Raw genomic sequence first — 21,730 nt, forward strand, 5'->3', positions numbered from 1 at the left:
TTATCAGTGGTTAGTGCATGCGTCAAGTTACATTACAATTATCGGTAGCAGTGACGATTTTTTTTGTGCAAAGTGAGCGAAAGATGTGGGGATTTTACATCACATTCTGTTAAAAGTCGATATTTTGTATATAAAATGTATTATTTACTTGAACAAAAATATAAGTTATGGTAAGAACTTACCGTCGATAACAGTATTTCTCCTAAGTCCACAGGATAACAATGGGATATGATGAAGCGACAGTGTATTTGCACCAATCGGTCAAAGCTTTTATGGTCTCCCAGCATGCAACGGGTCCGTCCATATATACCCGCCTCCTTGCTCAGGCAAATCAGTTGTATTCCAAAGCTCAAGGCAGGAGCATCATAGATAGCCCTAATCAGGTGATAAGAATGCACATGCACACCCTTCAGTACAAGAAGGAAGAGGTTAGTGAGTAAAAGGATCCTCAAATCAGGTGCGTCAAGGTGGGATCCTGTGGACTTAGGAGAAATACAGTTATCAACGGTAAGTTCTTACCATAACGTGTATTTCTCCGGCAGGGTCCACAGGTTATCCACAGCAATTTAGTGGTGGGGACGCTTCTGATTGGACAGGAGAATCCTTCTCCCGAATTCAGCGTCATGAGAGCAAAGGTATCCAAGGCGTAATGTCTAATGAATGTGTTAATGGAAGACCATGTGGCTGCCTTACATATCTGTTTTGCTGAAGCACCACGTTGTGCTGCCCAAGATGGACCTACCTTACGAGTAGAGTGAGGAGAGACATTAGCTGGAACCTATGCTTCTGAAATAGTCATCCGAAGCCATCTTGCCAGCGTCTGCTTATCAGCAGGCCATCCTCTCTTGTGAAATCCGTAGAGAATGAAGAGAGAATCTGTCTTTCTAATGGCACTGGTATGATCCATGTAGATCCTTAAAGCACGGACCATCTTCCGCAGAAAGGCCCGGTACCTGGAAAGCCAGGACTACAATTTCTTCATTAAGGTGGATTTTAGACACCACCTTCGGAACATACCCAGATCTAGTTCTGAGAACTGCTTTATCTGGATAAAAAAAAAATAAGATTTTAAACCTACCGGTAAATCTTTTTCTCGTAGTCCGTAGAGGATGCTGGGGACTCCGTAAGGACCATGGGGATAGACGGGCTCCGCAGGAGACATGGGCACTTTAAGGCACTTTAAGAAAGACTTTAGGTCTGGGTGTGCACTGGCCCCTCCCTCTATGCCCCTCCTCTAGACCTCAGTTAGAGAAACTGTGCCCAGAGGAGATGGACAGTACGAGGAAAGGATTTTTGTTAATCCAACGGCAAGATTCATACCAGCCACACCAATCACACCGTATAACTTGTGCATCAAGTAAACAGTTAACAGTATGAAAAAATAACGTAGCATCAGTCCAACCTGATGGAACTATAACATAACCCTTATGTAAGCAAAACTATATACAAGTCTCGCAGAAGTAGTCCGCACTTGGGACGGGCGCCCAGCATCCTCTACGGACTACGAGAAAAAGATTTACCGGTAGGTTTAAAATCTTATTTTCTCTAACGTCCTAGAGGATGCTGGGGTCTCCGTAAGGACCATGGGGATTATACCAAAGCTCCCAAACGGGCGGGAGAGTGCGGATGACTCTGCAGCACCGATTGAGCAAACCTTAGGTCCTCCTCAGCCAGGGTATCAAACTTATAGAATTTTGCAAAGGTGTTTGAACCCGACCAAGTAGCAGCTCGGCACAGTTGTAGTGCCGAGACCCCTCGGGCAGCTGCCCAAGATAAGCCCACCTTCCTAGTGGAATGGGCCTTGACTGATTTTGGTAACGGCAATCCAGCCGTAGAATGCGCCTGCTGGATGGTATTACGAGCAATAGTCTACTTCGAAGCAGGAGCGCCAACCTTGTTGGCTGCATATAGGACAAACAGTGCTTCCGTTTTCCTGACTCTAGCCGTTCTGGCCACATAAATTTTCAAAGCCCTGACTACATCAAGGGACTAAGAATCCTCCAAATCTCGTGTAGCCACAGGCACCACAATAGGTTGGTTCATATGAAATGATGACACCACCTTAGGCAAGAATTGAGGACGGGTCCGCAATTCCGCCCTATCCATATGGAAAACCAGAGAGGGGCTTTTATGAGACAAAGCCGCCAATTCCGACACTCGCCTAGCCGACGCCAAGGCTAATAACATGACCACCTTCCAAGTGAGATATTTTAACTCCACCGTTTGAAGTGGTTCAAACCAGTGCGACTTAAGGAAACTCAACACCACGTTAAGGTCCCAAGGCGCCACCGGAGGTATAAAAGGAGGCTGAATATGCAGCACTCCCTTTACAAAAGTCTGTACTTCTGGGAGAGAAGCCAATTCTTTTTGAAAGAAAATGGATAAGGCCGAAATTTGAACCTTAATGGATCCTAACTTTAGGCCCAACTTCACTCCAGTTTGTAGGAAGTGCAGGAAACGGCCCAGATGGAATTCTTCCGTAGGAGCATTCCTGGCCTCACACCAAGAAACATATTTTCACCATATACGGTGATAATGTTTAGCTGTCACATCCTTCCTAGCCTTTATCAGCGTAGGAATGACCTCATCCGGAATTCCTTTTTCCGCTAAGATCCGGTGTTCAACCGCCATGCCGTCAAACGCAGCCGCGGTAAGTCTTGGAACAGACATGGCCCCTGTTGTAACAGGTCCTGTCGTAGAGGAAGAGGCGACGGATCTTCTGTGAGCATTTCCAGCAGATCCGGATACCAGGTCCTTCTTGGCCAATCTGGAACAATGAAAATTGTTCTCACTCCTCTTTTTCTTATTATTCTCAATACCTTGGGTATGAGAGGAAGAGGAAACACATACACCGACTGGAACACCCACGGTGTCACTAGGGCGTCTACTGCTACCGCCTGAGGATCTTTTGATCTGGCGCAATACCTCTGTAGCTTTTTGTTGAGACGGGATGCCATCATGTCTATCTGGGGCAGTCCCCACTGACTTGAAATCTGTGCGAAGACTTCCCGATGAAGTCCCCACTCCCCTGGATGCAGGTCGTGTCTGCTGAGGCAGTCTGCTTCCCAGTTGTCCACTCCCGTAATGAACACAGCTGACAGTTCACTTACATGATTTTCCGCCCAGCAAAGAATCTTGGTGGCTTCCGCCATTGCCACCCTGCTCCTTGTGCCGCCTTGGCGGTTTACATGAGCCACTGCGGTGATGTTGTCTGACTGGATCAGAACTGGTTGGTCGTGAAGTAAGTTCTCCGCCTGACGTAGGGCGTTGTATATGGCCCTCAGTTCCAGGATGTTGATGGGAAGACAAGTCTCTTGACTTGTCCAGAGTCCTTGGAAGTTTCTTCCCCTTGTGACTGCTCCCCACCCTCTGAGGCTCGCGTCCGTGGTCACCAGGATCCAATCCTGAATGCCAAACCTGCATCCTTCCAAAAGGTGAGCACTCTGCAGCCAATACAGGAGAGATACGCTGGCCCTGGGGGACAGGGTGATCCGCTGATGAATTTGTAGATGTGATCCAGACCACTTGTCCAATAGGTCCCATTGGAAAGTCCTTGCATGGAACCTGCCGAAGGGAATGGCCTCGTATGTTGCCACCATTTTTCCCAGGACTTGAGTGCAATGATGCACAGATACTTGTTTTGGCTTCAATAGGTTCTTGACTAGAGTCATGAGTTCCTGAGCCTTTTCTATCGGGAGAAAAACCTTTTTCTGGTCTGTGTCCAGAACCATGCCCAAGAAGCTCAGACGAGTCGTAGGAACCAGCTGCGACTTCGGGATATTGAGAATCCAGCCGTGTTGCTGTAACACCTTCACTGAAAGTGACACACTGTTCAGTAACTTCTCTCGTGATCTCGCTTTTATGAGGAGATCGTCCAAGTACGGGATAATTGTGACAACCTGCTTGCGCGGGAGTACCATCATTTCCGCCATTACCTTTGTGAAAATCCTCGGGGCCGTGGAAAGCCCAAACGGCAACGTCTGAAATTGGTAATGACAATCCTGTACCGCAAATCTCAGGTACGCCTGATGAGGTGGATATATGGGAACATGAAGGTATGCATCCTTTATGTCCAGGGATACCATAAAATCCCCCCCTTCCAGGCTGGCGATGACCGCTCTGAGCGATTCCATTTTGAACTTGAACCGTTTTAAGTATAGGTTCAGGGATTTTAAATTCAATATGGGTTGGACCGAACCGTCCGGTTTCGGAACTACAAACAGGGTGGAGTAGTATCCATTCCCTCTCTGAAGTAGGGGAACTTCGACCACCACTTGTTGAAGACACGATTTGTGAATAGCATTTAACACTCTCCCCCTTTCCAGGGGAGAAGTCGGTAGAGCCGATTTGAAAAACCGGCGAGGAGGCACCTCTTCGAATTCCAGCCTGTATCCCTGAGAAACAATTTCTATTGCCCAGGGATCCACCTGTGAGTGAACCCAGATGTGGCTGAAAAGTCGAAGACGTGCCCCCACTGGGGCGGACTCCCCCAGCGGAGCCCCAGCGTCATGCGGTGGATTTTGCAGAGGCCGGGGAGGATTTCTGTTCCTGGGAACTAGCTGTGCTGTGCAGCTTTTTACCTCTGCCCTTACCTCTGGCAAGAAAGGACGATCCACGCACTCTTTTGCTTTTATTTGAACGAAAGGACTGCATTTGATAATGTGGTGGTTTCTTAGGTTGTGAGGGAACATAAGGCAAAAAATTCGATTTACCTACCGTAGCTGTGGAGACCAGGTCCAAGAGACCTTCCCCAAACAATTCCTCCCCCTTGTACGGTAAAACCTCCATATGTCTTTTTGAGTCGGCATCACCTGTCCACTGCCGGGTGCAGAGGACTCGTCTAGCAGAGATTGACATAGCATTTATTCTGCAACCCAGTAAACTAATGTCTCTTTGAGCATCCCTTATATATAAGACAGCATCCTTTATATGGCCTAGGGTCAATAAAATGGTATCCTTATCTAGGGCCTCAATCTCCGCCGATAAGGAATCTGTCCATGCTGCTACCGCGCTACAAACCCCGGCCGACGCAATTGCCGGTCTGAGTAATGTACCAGAATGTGTGTAAATGGATTTGAAGGTAATCTCCTGCTTGCGGTCTGCAGGATCCTTGAGGGTAGCCGTATCTTGTGATGGCAGTGGTATCTTTTTTGACAAGCGTGTCAACGCTTTGTCCACCTTAGGGGTGGACACCGTACTGTGTCCGTTGGCGGGAAAGGATACGCCATAAGAATCCTTTTGGGAATCTGCAGTTTTTTGTCTGGAGATTCCCAAGCTTTTTCACATAATTCGTTCAACTCATGTGAGGAGGGAAAAGTTACCTCGGGCTTTTTTCCCTTATACATGTGTACCCTCGTGTCAGGGACAGGGGGTTCCTCTGTGATATGCAACACTTCTTTTATTGCAATAATCATATATCGAATACATTTAGCCACTTTCGGCTGTAACTTTACATCATCGTAGTCGACACTGGAGTCCGAATCCGTGTCGGTATCAGTGTCTGCTATTTGGGATAGTGGACGCTTCTGAGACCCTGAAGGTCCCGGCGACATAGGGACAGACACGGGTTCACTCCCTGACTGTTCCTTAGCCTCAGCTTTGTCAAATCTCTTGTGCAATAAGTTCACACTAACACTTAAAACATTCCACATATGCACCGTCAGGTGTCGGCACCGCCGACGGAGACCTCACATTCATACGCTCCCCCTCCTCTCTAGGTGAGCCTTCTACCTCAGACATGTCGACAGACGCATACCGACACACCACACACACAGGGAACCTCTTATCTGAAGACAGTTTCCCCACCAGGCCCTTTGGAGAGACAGAGAGAGAGTATGCCAGCACACACCCCAGCGCTGTATGACCCAGGACAAAAACACAATAATATTATGTTTACCCAGATAGCGCTGTTTACATATACAATATGCGCCAATTTTGTGCCCCCCCCCCCTCCTCTTTAAAACCCTCTGTCTACCGTGGTATAAGCAGGGGGGAGTCCGGGGAGCTTCCTCTCAGCGGTGCTGTGGAGAAAAAATGGCACTGTGAGTGCTGAGGGAGAAGCCCCGCCCCCTCGGCGGCGGGCTTCTGTCCCGCTGAAAATCTCAAAATTTGGCGGGGGCTCTTATATATGTACAGTGCCCAGGTGTACATATACTTATTTTTGCCAAAAGAGGTCTATATGCTGCCCAGGGCGCCCCCCCTGCGCCCTGCACCCATACAGTGACTGCCGTGTGTGAGGTGTATGGGAGCAATGGCGCACAGCTGCAGTGCTGTGCGTTACCTCAGTGAAGATCATGAAGTCTTCTGCCGCCTCTGAAGTCATCTTTTCTTCTCATACTCACCCGGCTTCTATCTTCCGGCTCTGCGAGGGGGACGGCGGCGCGGCTCTGGGACGGACGGCGAGGGTGAGACCTGCGTACCAATCCCTCTGGAGCTAATGGTTTCCAGTAGCCTAAGAAGCAGAGCCTTGAAACTCACAGAAGTAGGTCTGCTTCTCTCCCCTCAGTCCCTCGATGCAGGGAGTCTGTTGCCAGCAGGCCCCCTGAAAATAAAAAACCTAACAAATATACTTTGTCAGGAAGCTCAGGAGAGCTCCCTGAAGTGCACCCATCTCCTCTGGGCACAGTATCAAACTGAGGTTCTAGAGGAGGGGCCAGTGCACACCCAGACCTAAAGTCTTTCTTAAAGTGCCCATGTCTCCTGCGGAGCCCGTCTATCCCCATGGTCCTTACGGAGTCCCCAGCATCCTCTAGGACGTTAGAGAAATCAGAAATGGGGAATGACATGATAATGCCCCTAAATCTGATACTCTTCTAGCTGACGCCATAGCCAGTAGAAAGAGAATTTTAGCTGTCAACCATTTAAGATCCACTTTATTAAGTGGTTCAAACTGGGCAACTTGAAGGGTTTTCAGGACTAGACTTAAGTCCCAAGGCACTGTAGGAGGAACAAAAGGAGGTTGAATGCGCAGCATTCCCTGGAAAAAAGTACGCACAGCCTGTAAATTGGCACTTTTCTTTTAAAACCATACAGTCAATGCCATACTTGCACTCTCAAGGAAGCCACCTTCAAACCTTTATCCATTCCTGCCTGAAGGAATGCTAAGACCCTGGAAACTCTGAAAGATTTAGGGTCCATTTTCCGTTCACTGCACCACTGAATATAGGTTTGCCATATTCGGTGATAAATGCGAGCTGAGGAAGGTTTCCTTGCTCTGAGCATAGTTTGAATTATCTGTTGTGACAATCCTCTTGACTTCATGATAGAGGTTTCAAGAGCCACGCAGTCAACGACAGTCGTTCAAGATGTCTGCATCTGTAGATCTGGACGTTGAGGGGGCAGAAGTGGAACATCCAGCGACATTCTCTGCAGATCTATGTACAAATGTCTTCTGGGCCAAGCCGGAGCTATTCGTATCACGGCACCTTTTCCTTGCTTTATCTTTCTCACCACCCTGGGTAATAGGGTGATTGGAGGAAAAACATAACCAGATGAAAATCCCATCTCACCGACAGGGCATCCACAAAGATCGCTCTGGGATCCTTTGTTCTTGACCCGTATGTGAGCACTTTGTTGTCCAGACGGGATGCCAGAGATCCATCTCTGGCAACCCCCACTTGTCTACTAGAGTCTGGAAGACCTCCGGGTGTAAAGCCCATTCGCTTGCCTGAATGGTGTGTCGACTGAGAAAGTCTGCTTCCCAGTTTAGGACTCCCGGAGCGAACACTGCGGACAGGTCTGGACGATGAAGTTCTGCCCACTTTAGTATGTGACTTACCTCCTTCATCGCTTTTCAGCTGCGAGTTCCTCCTTGATGGTTGAGGTACGCTACTGCCGTCGCATTGTTCGAACGGATCTGGACTGGTTTTCCCTGAAGAATGTCCTTTGTCTGAATCAGTGCCCTGTATATGGCCCGAAGTTCCAATATGTTTATTGGCAAGGCAACTTTCTTCCTTGGCCCATTGCCCCTGAAAACACAACCTTCCTGACACTGCTCCCCAGCCTTGGAGACTGGCGTCTGTCGTCAGAATTTCCCAATCTGATATCCAAAAGGGTCTCCCCTTGTCCAGATTGGATGTCTGTGGCCACCAGGCTAATTACCTTCTTACTTCTATCGTAAGAAACATAGTCTGTGTTTTTATCGTCTGATGCAACCCAATCCATTTGACAAGAATCAGACGCTGCAGAGGCCTCGAGTGGAATTGTGCATACGCCACGATGTCGACTGTTGACCCCATCAAACCCATCACACGCATTGCTGCGTGAATGGATACCTTTTGACTGTGTAACAAGTCCTGAATCCTTGACTGGACCTTGGATATCTTGATTAGAGGTAAAATTACTCTCTGAAGCCTTGAATCCAGTACAACCCCCACAGTGGCGGAACTAGCGAGCGGCGGGCCCAGGTTCAACAAAATGCTTTGGCCCCCCCTTCCTCATCCCATCTAAGTGCACCCCCTCACCCCTGGAGAGGATCTGGTGAGGGGGACCAGCTCAGGGCCAGGGAAATGGATACCTAGCAACAGTGACTTAACTATACATTTTAGCACTGTGTGCAAGAAACGGCATCGGAGTCCCCCCCCCCCCTCTCTATGTAAAACAGGGGCAGTGCGCGTCGTAGGCGCGTGCAAAAAAATATAGGGCGTGACTTCGTGGGGAAGGGGTGTAACCACAAAATAATACTAATTCATATAACGGTGCACAGTAGTCTCCATTATTCAAATTACGCCGCACAGTAGCACCACTACACCAGGTAGAGCCCCTTTTACACCTTACGGCACACAGAGTTCCCCTTTTTACACCTTACGGCGGACACAGTTCCCCTTTTTACACCTTACGGCAGACAGCGTCCCCCTTTTTACACCCTACGGCAGACAGCGTCCCCCTTTTATAAAGAAAGAAAAAATAAGAATTTACTTACCGATAATTCTATTTCTCATAGTCCGTAGTGGATGCTGGGGACTCCGAAAGGACCATGGGGAATAGCGGCTCCGCAGGAGACTGGGCACAAAGTAAAAGCTTTAGGACTAGCTGGTGTGCACTGGCTCCTCCCCCTATGACCCTCCTCCAAGCCTCAGTTAGGATACTGTGCCCGGACGAGCGTACACAATAAGGAAGGATTTTGAATCCCGGGTAAGACTCATACCAGCCACACCAATCACACCGTACAACTTGTGATCTGAACCCAGTTAACAGCATGATAACAGAAGGAGCCTCTGAAAAGATGGCTCACAACAACAATAACCCGATTTTTGTAACAATAACTATGTACAAGTAATGCAGACAATCCGCACTTGGGATGGGCGCCCAGCATCCACTACGGACTATGAGAAATAGAATTATCGGTAAGTAAATTCTTATTTTCTCTAACGTCCTAGTGGATGCTGGGGACTCCGAAAGGACCATGGAGATTATACCAAAGCTCCCAAACGGGCGGGAGAGTGCGGATGACTCTGCAGCACCGAATGAGAGAACTCCAGGTCCTCCTCAGCCAGGGTATCAAATTTGTAGAATTTAGCAAACGTGTTTGCCCCTGACCAAGTAGCTGCTCGGCAAAGTTGTAAAGCCGAGACCCCTCGGGCAGCCGCCCAAGATGAGCCCACTTTCCGTGTGGAATGGGCTTTTACAGATTTTGGCTGTGGCAGGCCTGCCACAGAATGTGCAAGCTGAATTGTACTACAAATCCAACGAGCAATCGTCTGCTTAGAAGCAGGAGCACCCAGCTTGTTGGGTGCATACAGGATAAACAGCGAATCAGATTTTCTGACTCCAGCCGTCCTGAAAACATATATTTTCAGGGCCCTGACTACGTCCAGCAACTTGGAATCCTCCAAGTCCCTAGTAGCCGCAGGCACCACAATAGGCTGGTTTAAGTGAAATGCTGAAACCACCTTAGGGAGAAATTGAGGACGAGCCCTCAATTCTGCCCTGTCCGTATGAAAAATTAGGTAAGGGCTTTTATAGGATAAAGCCGCCAATTCTGAGACACGCCTGGCTGAAGCCAGGGCTAACAGCATTACCACTTTCCATGTGAGATATTTTAAGTCCACAGTGGTGAGTGGTTCAAACCAATGTGATTTTAGGAATCCCAAAACTACATTGAGATCCCAAGGTGCCACTGGAGGCACAAAAGGAGGCTGTATATGCAGTACTCCCTTGACAAACGTCTGAACTTCAGGAACAGAAGCCAGTTCTTTTTGGGAGAATATTGACAGGGCCGAAATTTGAACCTTAATGGACCCTAATTTGAGGCCCATAGACAGTCCTGTTTGCAGGAAATGCAGGAAACGACCCAGTTGAAAGTCCTCTGTAGGGGCCTTCCTGGCCTCGCACCACGCAACATATTTACGCCAAATACGGTGATAATGTTGTATGGTTACATCCTTCCTGGCTTTGATCAGGGTAGGGATGACTTCATCCGGAATGCCTTTTTCCTTCAGGATCCGGCGTTCAACCGCCATGCCGTCAAACGCAGCCGCGGTAAGTCTTGGAACAGACATGGTCCCTGCTGGAGCAGGTCCTTTCTTAGAGGTAGAGGCCACGGGTCTTCCGTGAGCATCTCTTGAATTTCCGGGTACCAAGTCCTTCTTGGCCAATCCGGAGCCACGAGTATAGTCTTTACTCCTCTCCTTCTTATGATTCTCAGTACTTTTGGTATGAGAGGAAGAGGAGGGAACACATACACTGACTGGTACACCCACGGTGTTACCAGAGCGTCCACAGCTATTGCCTGAGGGTCCCTTGACCTGGCGCAATATCTGTCCAGTTTTTTGTTGAGGCGGGACGCCATCATGTCCACCTTTGGTTTTTCCCAACGGTTCACAATCATGTGGAAGACTTCTGGGTGAAGTCCCCACTCCCCCGGGTGAAGATCGTGTCTGCTGAGGAAGTCTGCTTCCCAGTTGTCCACTCCCGGAATGAACACTGCTGACAGTGCTATCACATGATTCTCCGCCCAGCGAAGAATCCTTGCCACTTCCATCATTGCCCTCCTGCTTCTTGTGCCGCCCTGTCTGTTTACGTGGGCGACTGCCGTGATGTTGTCCGACTGGATCAACACCGGCTGACCCTGAAGCAGAGGTCTTGCCTGACTTAGGGCATTGTAAATGGCCCTTAGTTCCAGGATATTTATGTGAAGTGACGTTTCCATGCTTGACCACAAGCCCTGGAAATTTTTTCCCTGTGTGACTGCTCCCCAGCCTCTCAGGCTGGCATCCGTGGTCACCAGGACCCAATCCTGAATGCCGAATCTGCGGCCCTCTAGGAGATGAGCACTCTGTAACCACCACAGGAGAGACACCCTTGTCCTTGGAGACAGGGTTATCCGCTGATGCATTTGAAGATGCGATCCGGACCATTTGTCCAGCAGATCCCACTGAAAAGTTCTTGCGTGGAATCTGCCGAATGGAATCGCTTCGTAAGAAGCCACCATCTTTCCCAGGACCCTTGTGCATTGATGTACTGACACTTGGCCTGGTCTTAGGAGGTTCCTGACTAGGTCGGATAACTCCTTGGCTTTCTCCTCCGGGAGAAACACCTTTTTCTGTACTGTGTCCAGAATCATCCCTAGGAACAGCAGACGTGTCGTCGGAATCAGCTGCGATTTTGGAATATTTAGAATCCATCCGTGCTGTCGTAGTACTACTTGAGATAGTGCTACTCCGACCTCTAACTGTTCTCTGGACCTTGCCCTTATCAGGAGATCGTCCAAGTAAGGGATAATTAAGACGCCTTTTCTTCGAAGAAGAATCATCATTTCGGCCATTACCTTGGTAAAGACCCGGGGTGCCGTGGACAATCCAAACGGCAGCGTCTGAAACTGATAGTGACAGTTCTGTACCACAAACCTGAGGTACCCTTGGTGAGAAGGGCAAATTGGGACATGGAGGTAAGCATCCTTGATGTCCAGAGACACCATATAGTCCCCTTCTTCCAGGTTCGCTATCACTGCTCTGAGTGACTCCATCTTGAACTTGAACCTTTTTATTATTTTTTTCAGATTCAAAATGGGTCTCACCGAGCCGTCCGGCTTCGGTACCACAAACAGCGTGGAATAATACCCCTTTCCCTGTTGTAGGAGGGGTACCTTGATTATCACCTGCTGGGAATACAGCTTGTGAATGGCTTCCAATACCGCCTCCCTGTCGGGGGGAGACGTTGGTAAAGCAGACTTCAGGAACCGGCGAGGGGGAGACGTCTCGAATTCCAATTTGTACCCCTGAGATACTACCTGCAGGATCCAGGGGTCCACTTGCGAGTGAGCCCACTGCGCGCTGAAATTCTTGAGACGGGCCCCCACCGTGCCTGAGTCCGCTTGTAAGGCCTCAGCGTCATGCTGAGGACTTGGCAGAAGCGGGGGAGGGCTTCTGTTCGTGGGAAGAGGCTGTCTGCTGCCGTCTTTTTCCCCTTCCTCTGCCCCGGGGCAGATATGAGTGGCCTTTTGCCCGCTTGCCCTTATAGGGACGAAAGGACTGAGCCTGAAAAGACGGTATCTTTTTCTGCTGCGAGGTGACTTGGGGTAAAAAGGTGGATTTTCCAGCCGTTGCCGTGGCCACCAGGTCCGATAGACCGACCCCAAATAACTCCTCCCCTTTATACGGCAATACTTCCATATGCCGTTTGGAATCCGCATCCCCTGACCACTGTCGCGTCCATAATCCTCTTCTGGCAGAAATGGACATCGCACTTACTCTTGATGCCAGAGTGCAAATATCCCTCTGTGCATCTCGCATATATAGAAATGCATCCTTTAAATGCTCTATAGTCAATAATATATTGTCCCTGTCCAGGGTATCAATATTTTCAGTCAGGGAATCCGACCAAGCCACCCCAGCACTGCACATCCAGGCTGAGGCGATTGCTGGTCGCAGTATAATACCAGTATGTGTGTATATACTTTTAAGGATATTTTCCAGCTTCCTATCAGCTGGTTCCTTGAGGGCAGCCGTATCAGGGGACGGTAACGCCACTTGTTTTGATAAGCGTGTGAGCGCCTTATCTACGCTAGGGGGTGTTTCCCAACGCGCCCTAACCTCTGGCGGGAAAGGGTATAATGCCAATAATTTTTTAGAAATTAGCAGTTTTTTATCGGGGGAAACCCACGCTTCATCACACACCTCATTTAATACATCTGATTCAGGAAAAACTACGGGTAGTTTTTTCACACCCCACATAATACCCTTTTTTGTGGTACTTGTAGTATCAGAAATGTTCAAAACCTCCTTCATTGCCGTGATCATGTAACGTGTGGCCCTACTGGAAAATACGTTTGTTTCCTCACCGTCGACACTGGAGTCAGTGTCCGTGTCTGTGTCGACCATCTGAGGTAACGGGCGCTTTAGAGCCCCTGACGGTGTTTGAGACGCCTGTACAGGTATTAACTGATTTGCCGGCTGTCTCATGTCGTCAACAGTCTTTTGTAAAGTGCCGACACTATCACGTAATTCTTTCCATAAGACCATCCAGTCAGGTGTCGACTCCCTAGGGGGTGACATCACTAACACAGGCAATTGCTCCGCCTCCACACCATTTTCCTCCTCATACATGTCGACACAGCGTACCGACACACAGCACACACACAGGGAATGCTCTGATAGAGGACAGGACCCCACTAGCCCTTTGGGGAGACAGAGGGAGAGTTTGCCAGCACACACCAGAGCGCTATATATATACAGGGATAACCTTATATAAGTGTTTTTCCCTAATATAGCTGCTGTATATATTAATATGCCAATTTAGTGCCCCCCCTCTCTTGTTTTACCCCGTTTCTGTAGTGCAGGACTGCAGGGGAGAGTCAGGGAGCCTTCCTCCAACGGAGCTGTGAGGAAAAAATGGCGCTTGTGTGCTGAGGATAGGCTCCGCCCCCTTCTCGGCGGCCTTTCTCCCGCTTTTTTGTGGAAAACTGGCAGGGGTTAAATACATCCATATAGCCCAGGAGCTATATGTGATGTATTTTTAGCCATTTAAGGTATTTTCATTGCGTCCCAGGGCGCCCCCCCCCCCCCCAGCGCCCTGCACCCTCAGTGACCGGAGTGTGAAGTGTGCTGAGAGCAATGGCGCACAGCTGCGGTGCTGTGCGCTACCTTATTGAAGACAGGACGTCTTCTGCCGCCGATTTTCCGGACCTCTTCACTCTTCTGGCTCTGTAAGGGGGCCGGCGGCGCGGCTCCGGGACCCATCCATGGCTGGGCCTGTGATCGTCCCTCTGGAGCTAATGTCCAGTAGCCTAAGAAGCCCAATCCACTCTGCACGCAGGTGAGTTCGCTTCTTCTCCCCTTAGTCCCTCGATGCAGTGAGCCTGTTGCCAGCAGGTCTCACTGAAAATAAAAAAACCTATTTAAACTTTTACTCTAAGCAGCTCAGCAGAGCCACCTAGATTGCACCCTTCTCGTTCGGGCACAAAATCTTAACTGAGGCTTGGAGGAGGGTCATAGGGGGAGGAGCCAGTGCACACCAGCTAGTCCTAAAGCTTTTACTTTGTGCCCAGTCTCCTGCGGAGCCGCTATTCCCCATGGTCCTTTCGGAGTCCCCAGCATCCACTAGGACGTTAGAGAAAGAAAGAAAGAATAGATTATACTTACTGTCTCCGCTGGCAGTCAGGCTCCTCGGTGCAGTCTCTGGCAGATGATGATCCGATTCCCGGGCAGGGGAGAAGAAGGAGGAGGGAGGGGACTCGGTAGCCGCAGCAGCACAATGTAATTGGTGGAGTCAGTTTGACTCATTACATGCCGCGCTGCTTTGGGCCCCTTGACAGTGGCGGGCCCCAGTGCAAGGCACAGCTTGCACTGGCGGTAGTTCCGCCACTGAGCCCCCAAGTGAGTCATCCGTTGTGACGGAACCAGAGACGATTTTGCCCAATTTATGAGCCACCCGTGATTCTGCAGACACGTTATTGTCTGTTGCAGATGACATAAGAGCAATTCCTGCGTCTGTGCCAGGATTAAAAGATCGTCGAGGTATGGAAATATTCTTATACCCTGCTGGCGGAGATAAGCTGCCATTACCACCATAATCTTGGTAAATGCTCTGGGAGCTGTGGCGAACCCAAAAGGTAGGGCCTGGAACTAAAAATGCTGTTGGAGGATAGCGAACCTGAGATAGCACTGATGGGACAGTGCTATAGGAACATGTAGGTAAACATCCTGTATATCCAGGGATACCATAAAATCCCCTGGCTCCATGGCCAAATCTCCATGTGAAACCGAGGCACCCAAATGTAGTACTTTGAGATTGAGAATGGTCCGAAAAGACCATTTGGCTTCTGAATTAAAAACAGGTTGGAGTAAAAACCCTGTTCTCGTTGTGCAGGAGGAACTGGAATGACTACTCCTGACTGAAGCAATTTCTGAACTGCTTCTAACAAAGCCGTGGCCTTCGTCTCTACCCGAGACGGGCTGGTACAAAAAAAAAACATTCGAGGATGGTGCTTCTTGAAGGCAAAAGCATAACCTAGAGATACCGCTTCCTGCACCCAGGCATCTGTTGTAGGCTGCTGCCAGATCTGTGCAAGCTGAAGTCGGCCCCCCACCCTGGGGTCCCCCAGGTGGAGGCCCGCACCATCAGGCTGATGGCTTATTATCTGTTTTCCCAACCAGTCCTCTGGTAGCCCAATGCTTTTTAATCTTACCAGACCTGTTGTATTGGTGCTGCTTGCTATCACTTTTTCCTTTAGCTTTTCCTTGAGACCGAAAGGGCCGAAAAGCCTGAACTTTAGGTTTGAAATTGTATGTGGAAGGAAACTTGACCTTCTTGGAGTATGCTTCCGACTCCAGAATATCTGTCAATTCTTTACCAAAAAGAATATCTCCAGAAAAGGGCAAAGATTCCAAAACCTTCTTCGATTCTGAATCAGCTTTCCACGTACGTAGCCAAACTGCTCTGTGAGCAGCTATTGTTGAAGCTGATGCCTTGGAGGCAATAGTACCCATATCCAATGCTGCTTCTTCCAGGAACATTGCATCCTCTTTATATGAGCTATATGGGATTTTTGCTCTCTAGAAGCTATAGAAAAACCCCCCTCCAATGCATCAGCCCAGGCAGCCACTGCCTTTGCCATCCAAGCTGAAGCCATGGCTGGCTTTATGACTGCCCCAGACAGGAAAAAAAATAAGATTTTACTTACCGGTAAATCTATTTCTCGTAGTCCGTAGAGGATGCTGGGGACTCCGTAAGGACCATGGGGAGAGACGGGCTCCGCAGGAGACATGGGCACTTTAAGAAAGAATTTAGTTCCTGGTGTGCACTGGCTCCTCCCTCTCTGCCCCTCCTCCAGACCTCAGTTAGAGAACTGTGCCCAGAGGAGATGGACAGTACGAGGAAAGGATTTTTGTTAATCCAAGGGCAAGATTCATACCAGCCACACCAATCACACCGTATAACTTGTGATAACAATCCAGTAAACAGTATGACAATAACATAGCATCAGTTCACGCCCGATGCAACAATAACGTAACCCTTATTGAAGCAATAACTATATACAAGTATTGCAGAAGACGTCCGCACTTGGGACGGGCGCCCAGCATCCAATACGGACTACGAGAAATAGATTTACCGGTAGGTAAAAATAAGAATTTACTCACCGGTAATTCTATTTCTCGTAGTCCGTAGTGGATGCTGGGTACTCCGTAAGGACCATGGGGTATAGACGGGCTCCGCAGGAGACTGGGCACTCTTAAAAGAAAGATTAGGTACTATATCTGGTGTGCACTGGCTCCTCCCTCTATGCCCCTCCTCCAGACCTCAGTTAGGGAAACTGTGCCCGGAAGAGCTGACATTACTAGGAAAGGATTTTGAATCCAGGGTAAGACTCATACCAGCCACACCAATCACACCGTACAACTCGTGATAACTATACCCAGTTAACAGTATGAACAATAACTGAGCCTCTCTCAACAGATGGCTCATACAATAACCCTTTAATTAAGCAATAACTATATATATGTATTGCAGAGAGTCCGCACTTGGGACGGGCTCCCAGCATCCACTACGGACTATGAGAAATAGAATTACCGGTGAGTAAATTATTATTTTCTCTGACGTCCTAGTGGATGCTGGGTACTCCGTAAGGACCATAGGGATTATACCAAAGCTCCCAAACGGGCGGGAGAGTGCGGATGACTCTGCAGCACCGAATGAGCAAACTCAAGGTCCTCCTCAGCCAGGGTATCAAACTTGTAGAATTTTGCAAAAGTGTTTGAACCCGACCAAGTAGCAGCTCGGCAAAGTTGTAAAGCCGAGACCCCTCGGGCAGCCGCCCAAGAAGAGCCCACCTTCCTCGTGGAATGGGCTTTTACTAATTTAGGATGCGGCAATCCAGCCGCAGAATGTGCAAGCTGAATCGTGCTACAGATCCAGCGAGCAATAGTCTGCTTTGAAGCAGGAGCACCCAGCTTGTTGGGTGCATGCAGGATAAATAGCGAGTCAGTTTTTCTGACTCTAGCCGTCCTGGAAACATAAAGTTTCATGGCCCGGACTACGTCCAGCAACTTGGAATCCTCCAAGTCCCTAGTAGCCGCAGGCACCACAATAGGTTGGTTCAAATGAAACGATGATACCACCTTAGGGAGAAATTGGGGACGAGTCCTCCATTCTGCCCTTTCCATATGGAAGATCAGATATGGGCTTTTACATGACAAAGCCGCCAATTCTGACACACGCCTAGTCCAAGCTAAGGCCAAAAGCATGACCACTTTCCACGTGAGATATTTTAGCTCCACGATCTTAAGTGGCTCAAACCAGTGGGATTTTAGGAATCCAACACACGTTAAGATCCCAAGGTGCCACTGGAGGCACAAAAGGGGCTGAATATGCAGCACCCCTGTAACAACGTCCGAACTGCAGGCAGTGAAGCCAGTTCTTTTTGAGAGAAAAAGGGATAGGGCCGAAATCTTGGCCTTTATGGATCCTAATTTTAGGCCCATAGTCACTCCTGACTGTAGGAAGTGCAGGAATCGACCCCCCTGGAATTCCTCTGTAGGGCCTTCCCGGCCACACACCAAGCAACCTATTTTCGCCATATACAGTGAAAAAGTCTTGCTGTCACGTCTTTCCTAGCCTTTATCAGCGTAGGAATAACTGCATCCGGAATGCCCTTTTCCGCTAGGATCCGGCGTTCAACCGCCATGCCGTCCAACGCAGCCGCGGTAAGTCTTGGATCAGACAGGGTCCCTGTTGCAACATGTCCTGACTGAGAGGCAGAGGCCATGGGTCCTCTGAGAGCATTTCTTGCAGTTCCGGGTACCGAGTCCTTCTTGGCCAATCCGGAGCAAAGAATATTGTTCACACTCCTCCTTTTATTAAAATTCTCAGCCCTTGGGTCTGAGAGGAAGAGGAGGGAATATATAGACCGACTGGAACACCCACGGTGTTACTAGTGCGACCACAGCTATCGCCTGAGAGTCCCTTGACCCAGCGTAAAACCTTTTTTATCTTTTTATTGAGGTGGGACGCCATGTAGTCCACCTGAGGCAGTTTCCATCAATTTGCAAAACTGCGTGAAGACTTCCTGATGAAGTCACCACCTTCCCGGGTGGAGGTCGTGTCCGCTCCCGGAATGAACACTGCTGACAGTGCGCTTACTTGATTCTCCGCCCAGCGAAGAATTCTGGTGGCTTCTACCCTCGCCACCCTGCTCCTTGTGCCGCCCTGGCGGTTTACATGAGCCCCTGCGGTCTGACTGGATCAGAACCGGTTGGTCGCGAAGCAGGAACTACGCTTGACTTAGGGCGTTGTATATGGCCCTTAGTTCCAGGATATTGATGTGAAGGCAAGTCTTGACCACAAACCTTGGAATTTTCTTCCCTGTGTAACTGCCCCCCACCCTCGGAGGCTTGCATCCGTGGTCACCAGGACCCAGTCCTGAATGCCGAATCTGCGGCCCTCGAGAAGGTGAGCACTCCGCAGCCACCACAGGAGAGACACCCTGGCCCTGGGGGATAGGGTGATTAACCGATGCATCTGAAGATGTGATCCGGACCACTTGTCCAGTAAGTTCCATTGTCCTTGCATGGAACCAGCCGAAGGGGATGGCCTCGTATGATGCCATCATCCTTCCCAGGACTCGAGTGCAGTGATGCACTGACACCTGTTTTGGTTTTCAATGGATTCCTGACCAGTGTCATGAGCTCCTGAGCTCTCTCTATCGGGAGATAAACCCTCTTCTGGTCTGTGTCTAGGATCATGCCTAGGCGAGGCAGATGAGCTGTAGGAACCAACTGCGACTTCGGAATATATAGAATCCAGTCGTGTTGTCGTTTCACTTCCAGAGAAGGTGATACGCTGTCCAGCAACTGCTCTCTTGATCTCGCTTTTATGAGGAGATCATCCAAGTATGTGATAATAGTGACACCTTGCTTCCGCAGGAGCACCATCATATCCGCCATTACCTTGGTGAAATTGGTAATGACAATCCCGTACCGCAATTCTGAGGTACGCCTGATGAGGTGGATAAATGGGGACACGAAGGTATGCATCCCTTATGTCCCGATTCATTTCAGGCTTGCAATGACCGCTCTTAGCGATTCCATCTTGAACCTGAACCTTTTCAGGTCTATGTTCAGGGATTTTAATACAATATGGGTCTAACCGAACCGTCTGGTTTCGGGATTATAACATGGTCGAATAATAACACCCTCTTGTTGAAGGAGGGACCCTTGACCACCACCTGTTGAAGATACAATTTACGAATTGCAGTTAACACTTTTGTCTCTAGGACCCAGTATACTCCTGTCCCTTTGGGCATGCTTTATAATTATATATCTATCACTTAAGACAGCATCTTAAAATATTTATATGCATACTAGGGTCTCAATCTCTGCTGATAAGGTATCTGTCCACGCTGCCACAGCGCTATAAACCCATGCCGACACAATCGCCGGTCTGGGTAGTATACTAGAATGTGCACACTATCTGCAGGATCCCTGAGAATAGCTAGTGCAAACAGGACACCCAAGGGGAAGATTCTCAACACATCCTGGCCCTAGTGGGGAAAGGATACAGCCTGAGAATTCTCTTGTGGGAAGCTGCAGTCTCTTGTCTGGAGATTCCCGCTCTTTTTCCTCATGAGAGGAGGGAAATTTACCTCAGCATTCTTCCCCTTAACATGTGTACTCTCGTGTCAGGGACAGATGAGTCATCAGTGATATGCAAATCATCTTTTATTCCAATAATCATATATTGAATATCTTTTAGCCCTCTTGGCTGTAACTTTGCATTATCGTAGTCGACAGTGGAGTTAAACTCTGTGTCGATACTTTGTTATTTTGGATAGTGAACATAGAGAGACTCTGAAGGACTCTGTGACATAGGGACAGACCAGGGTAGATTTCCTTTCTGTTCCCTAACCTTTTGTGCAATAATTTTACCTCAGCACTTACACATATCCAAACAGGTGTCGGCGTTGTTGACGGAGACACCCTCCCACACACTTATCCGCTCTATCACCTCCTTAGAGGAGCCTTTTACCTCAGACATGTCGACACACGCGTACCGACACACCACACACACAGGGGATGCTCTATTTGAAGACAGTTCCCCCACCAGGCCCTTTGGAGAGACAGAGAGAGAGTATGCCAGCACACACCACAGCGCTATATAATACAGGGATGTACACTATACTGAGTGATTTTTCCCCTATAGCAGCTTATATACACAGTTTTGCGCTTAAATTTATGTGCCCCCCCTCTCTTTTTTACCCTTTGTGTACCAGGATACTGCAGGGGAGAGCCTGGGGAGCTTCCTTCCAGCTGAGCTGTGAAGAGAAAATGGCGCCGGTGTGCTGAGGAAGAAGGCCCGGCCCCCTCAGCGGCGGGCTTCTGTCCTTTTATGTACTTTAATGGCGGGGGTTAATGCACATATACAGTTTAGCAGACTGTATTATGTGCTTTTCGCCAAGTAAGGTAATCTAATTGCTGCCCAGGGCGCCCCCCCCCCCAGCGCCCTGCACCCATCAGTGACCGGAGTGTGTGGTGCGCTACGGGAGCAATTGCGCACAGCTGCAGTGCTGTGCGCTACCTTAATGAAGACCGGAGTCTTCAGCCGCCAATTTTCAACTTCTCTTCTTTCTTCTGGCTCTGCAAGGGGGGCGGCGGCGCGGCTCCGGGACCGCATGACCGAGGACTGGGCCTGTGTTCGATCCCTCTGGAGCTAATGGTGTCCAGTAGCCTTAGAAGCCCAAGCTAGCTGCAAGCAGGTAGGTTCGCTTCTCTCCCCTCAGTCCCACGTAGCAGTGAGTCTGTTGCCAGCAGATCTCACTGAAAATAAAAAACCTAACAAATACTTTCTTTTCTAGGAAGCTCAGGAGAGCCCCTAGGGTGCATCCAGCTCTGGCCGGGCACAGATACTAACTGAGGTCTGGAGGAGGGGCATAGAGGGAGGAGCCAGTGCACACAAGATATAGTACCTAATCTTTCTTTTAAGAGTGCCCAGTCTCCTGCGGAGCCCGTCTATACCCCATGGTCCTTACGGAGTACCCAGCATCCACTAGGACGTCAAAGAAATCTTATTTTCTCTAACGTCCTAGAGGATGCTGGGGACTCCGTAAGGACCATGGGGATTATACCAAAGCTCCCAAACGGGCGGGAGAGTGCGGATGACTCTGCAGCACTTGAGCAAACATGAGGTCCTCCTCAGCCAGGGTATCAAACTTATAGAATTTTGCAAATGTGTTTGTACCTGACCAAGTAGCAGCTCGACACAGCTGTAGTGCCGAGACCCCTCGGGCAGCCGCCCAAGA

General features: G+C 49.2%; 1 protein-coding gene across 2 annotated transcripts in view; it reads right to left on the reverse strand.

Moving 5' to 3' along the window:
* Nucleotides 1–21,730, reverse strand: part of ATP9A (ATPase phospholipid transporting 9A (putative)) — a 366,971-nt gene that overhangs the window by 166,942 nt on the left and 178,299 nt on the right. The gene's annotated exons all lie outside the window — the stretch shown is intronic.

Source organism: Pseudophryne corroboree, chromosome 3 (assembly GCF_028390025.1).
Source record: "Pseudophryne corroboree isolate aPseCor3 chromosome 3, aPseCor3.hap2, whole genome shotgun sequence".
NCBI classification, from domain to species: domain Eukaryota; kingdom Metazoa; phylum Chordata; class Amphibia; order Anura; family Myobatrachidae; genus Pseudophryne; species Pseudophryne corroboree.